This window comes from Lactuca virosa, chromosome 3 (genome assembly GCF_052849685.1).
Source record: "Lactuca virosa cultivar CGN04683 chromosome 3, Lactuca_virosa_CGN04683_v6, whole genome shotgun sequence".
NCBI lineage: Eukaryota > Viridiplantae > Streptophyta > Magnoliopsida > Asterales > Asteraceae > Lactuca > Lactuca virosa.
Window position 1 is genome coordinate 191,709,070 of NC_136428.1, and position 4,262 is coordinate 191,713,331.

Genomic DNA, 4,262 nt, shown 5'->3' on the forward strand with positions numbered 1-4,262 from the left:
ATTTTTTAGCATACTTTTTTTATTTTTTTTTTTACTTTTTGCTATATTTTTTTTTATATACATCAAACAAGAGAAAAAAAATGGTTTGTACACTCCTCGACGCGGAGTAGAACATAAAAAAACGAGAATGTTTTATTATTATTATATATATATTAAAATTGTGGATGAAAAGAACGGTAAATCTGAGACATTTTTGTTGGTTTTGGCCCCTTAAATTACATTTCCGCTCCCTCTATTTTTATTTCTTCCGTCACTTAATTAATTTATCCCGATCCTTCCACCCTGATCCTTCCACAATCTTCCTTTTATCCTCTTCCAGATTCCACCGTCTCCTAACCCTCTTCGGTCCCTCCATTTTTGTTTGTGTGTCACTTCGTATATATTAAGGAAATGGTTTGGAGAAATAATCTTCTTTCCTTACCCCAAATTCTTACATCGAGTCGACTAACAGATCAAAAAGATCAATACAGGAAAAAAGAAGGAAAAGGTCACGTCTGTGTTGTGTTCAATCCATCGGCAGGAAGATGAGTCGGAGGCCGTTTCCTCGCCGCCGATTATGTCTGCGTGCCTACGATTGCTCTACGATTACCGTCGAAGTCCAGTATACGCGATCCCTTGCCGATTGCAAATGCTTCAAGAACATGCAGTGTCGGAACCTTTACCTGCTACAGGCAAGCAACGATCGGTGTATGATGTCGACTAAACGGCGGACAGGGAAGAGGAGGCAGCGACAACGGACGCTGGCGCTACTGGTGGTACCTCTGCTCCATCCACCATCGTCGATTCAAGGGCGACGACGACCCCTGGTGCGATGGCGACCAAGCAGCCGGACATCCCAAACCTAAAATCCCGATGATCTGAATCCCCCTTGCACTGTATGCTGAAATGAAACTGCTTGATTCTTCAGGTAAGAAATTTTAAATTCAGTTTTAAATTCATGATCTCAGGTATCAATACTAGGGGGAACAAAGCTTAAAAGGAGTCTTTGGAATTGGAAAACTAAGTTTCAGGTACGACTGTGCTCCAAATGATTGTATCAATATCTTACTTGGTCATATGTACATGTTGAAGACGGGAAACATGGGAAAGTGCTTTTTTTGGTTACTATCAATGTCTTTTGCCCAACAACCCTCAAATCAACTTCATTTAACACCAGTCTGATTCACAATTGAGAGTTTGAAATGAATTTTATCCAATTCTTCCATTACTGAACTTTTTTTTTTATTTGTAGGAAATCGGAGGTCTTCTACATGTCCCATTTGGCATTGTGTATTATTGAAAAGTTGAATATTTCAACCAGGTATGTCACCATTTTTAATTTGATTCAATTCTGTCGTTAGATTTTGATCTCTGGAATCATTGATATGTGTTTAGGTCCATTAGTTAATTCGGGGCTGCTATCAACTCTGCAAATGGGAGCACAAATATGAATAGCCAATCAAGGTTTGTTATGATTTTATATTCACAAATTTGTTACCTTAATCTGATTTCTTTTACATGTATCATTTATGTATTAAGTTTATTTCGTCAATGTTTCTACTCTATCAGTTCATCACATGCCGTTTTACAATTACCGAATAAATATGACCAAGAGTGAATCTATAGTGTGTGGCGAAAACTTCTCTTAGTTCTGACAAAGAAGATCATGTTGAATTTAGGAATACAAGTGATCAGCTAAATATCCTCTGTCATCACGAAGATCTGTTAATAAAAAAACGAAAAATCTTCTTAAAATGCTTCTTTTTTCAAGAAATTATATTATATATAGGTGGTTGTTTTAAAGGAATCTTGAAATGCAAAATAAAATTATTGTTTGAAATGTAAATTGAATTTGCACGTAATTTTGTCCCAACGGGTACTGGAAGTCTGGAACATTTGGTTTAAATCGTTGAAGTTCAGGCCTCCACTGTATGAATAGTCAAAGATGACTTTATTAGTGAAAGTCAACTTTTGACTTTGTAAATTCAATCTTTTTTTGATGGACTGAATTTTCTGTGGTCAAATGTTTTCGGTGATCACAACATACTTTTCATTTTTTTTGTCTTAATAGTGAAAACAAGTTTTATCGATATTGTAGTTAAAAATTAATAAATTTGACTCAAAAAAGTCAAAATTGACTCTAACTTATGGTCAAGGGTAATGGATTTCAACTCCATTATGGGGTTGTTTTTTAAGATTCCGTTAACTCAACATTCAAATTCTTTCTCTTTTATGATAACAAAATTTTTATAGATGTCCAAAGTCACAAATGAATCTTTTTAATTTTAGAAAGTCATATCTACTTAAGTTTGTGGAAGAAAGTGAAAGATTCCAACTTGATATTCGGGTTTTCTTCTTTTCCAAGATTCAAGAAATTTGACATAAAAAGACATTTATTTTAGACTTTTTAACCACAATGATAACAAATCTTATCGGTTTCAAATTTGAAGACAAATCGATTTGACTTTAAAAGGGTCAAAATCAACTCCATTGGAATCCATATGTAATTGTGTCATTTGTTAACCTAACAGTTACTAAAAAAAAATAGTTAGACCTTATATTTGATTTCATTATTTTCTTATTTTAGTTATGTAAAGTTACCTAAATTGTTAGTTGTTGATGCATTGAAAAAATCTAAAGAATTATATATCAAATAAGGATTATGAGGATGATAATTGAAGGCTACACAAATGTTGTCAAATGTTGACTTTGGGTTTACTGTGAGTACATGTGCAGCTGCTTCTGATGGAAATGATGCCATTGTGGGAGAGCAAGTTGGTATATTGCTTATTTATTATTTTTATTTTGTTTAACTAGCTTGATATGGGAAAATGACTAAAATGGTTATTTTCACCAAAATGACGAAATTGGTCATGACCAAAATTAACGTATCTGGTAAAAATGATTTCATTTTTACATATTATTATGCCATGGTTTAATTCACCAAAAAATATTATTTTAACGTATTTTTTTGGATTTATGGGTAAAATAAAAATGTAGATGGCTTGATTCAAAAAATGACTGATTTGATAATTGATCATTTGTGTGTTTTTTTTCCATACAGGGATTTAGTTCTCATGTGGCTAACACCATTCCTGCAACCACAATTCCCATGGTACAACAGCAACAACAGCAGCAAGCCTCCGGAATTGATGATTCCGCCTGGCTTATGTACAAAGATGGGAATGTTTATGTCCCTAATCCTTAGGTAAAGCTCAGTGCTATTAATATATTTTTCACAATTTCTCATTAAATATATTTAATACAAGAAACTCATTCCATTCATACAATGGAATGCAAAGACTGATTCCATTCCATGCAGAGACATCTGAACTTTGGATGAATCCAAGGGACATTCCAAGTCTACAATCGGCATCATACTACAACATGGCAAGCACAAACGCCAAATGGCACATATCTACCTTCACACACTGCACACGCTTCATTAAATGCAGCGAGACAGCATTTTGACACCATGAAAGAAATCGGTTCTACATATTTCGATTGTTGTTTTGCCTTCCGATGTAACTAACGCATTGACTATATCGATGAAAATACATTGCCATTATGTCGTTAAGGTTTTTCTGTTTCTTGCAGATAACTCAAGAGATCATAGTTATTGCCAGCTCAAACCATGTTGATTAACGTACTTTCTAACCCACGCAATGCGTGGGAAACTCATCTAGTTATTATTATTCTTATTATTATTATTATATTAAAGTTGTGGACAAAAAGAACAGTAAAGCTGAGATATTTTTGCCACTTTTGGTCTCTTAAATTACATTTCCGGTCCCTCCATTTTTGTTTGTGTGTCACTTTGTTTAAAGGATAACACTTTTATGAAATGGTAATTCTACAACTTTTTTTTTTTACTCTTTTGCCTCAACTGTTTTACCTGTTGCCACTTTTCCCCTAAGTTATTGTTTTTTACTTCTTCCGCTCAATTCTCTCGCTCCGCTTTTGCTTAAAACGATTCCCATTTTTTTTTTATCGTCACTTCTTTAATTAATGGGTTTTTTTTAATGTGTAAAAACATTTATGAACAGTGAAGATTTGGTTTATTTTACATAAATGGTCCTTGGGTTTTGTTGAATTTGCCGACAAAATTATATAAATGGTTCATAAGGTTTACCCATGATGACAAATTCAGTCCCTACTACCTGAAAAGACCAAATTACCCTCACATTAACGGACAAAAAGCAATCAACATGCTACTTTACTTTACAAAGCAATACCTTCCGACCCCGGCAACGCCGGAGAATCTTTTCTAGTATATATATTAA

At 34.0% G+C, this 4,262-nt stretch overlaps 1 long non-coding RNA gene across 5 annotated transcripts; it reads left to right on the forward strand.

Annotated features, from left to right (window-relative positions):
* Nucleotides 1-275: 275 nt before the first annotated feature.
* Nucleotides 276-3,556, forward strand: LOC145166877 (uncharacterized). Of its 5 annotated transcripts, XR_013740764.1 has the most exons (7): nt 278-875; nt 948-1,010; nt 1,232-1,300; nt 1,375-1,443; nt 2,716-2,757; nt 3,044-3,187; nt 3,302-3,556. It is a non-coding gene; the product is annotated as an uncharacterized LOC145166877 (long non-coding RNA). The 5 variants fall into 5 exon arrangements; XR_013740762.1 differs by having other exon boundaries at nt 276-1,010; nt 2,638-2,757; XR_013740761.1 differs by having other exon boundaries at nt 276-1,010; nt 3,282-3,556.
* The last annotated feature ends 706 nt before the right edge of the window (nt 3,557-4,262 follow it).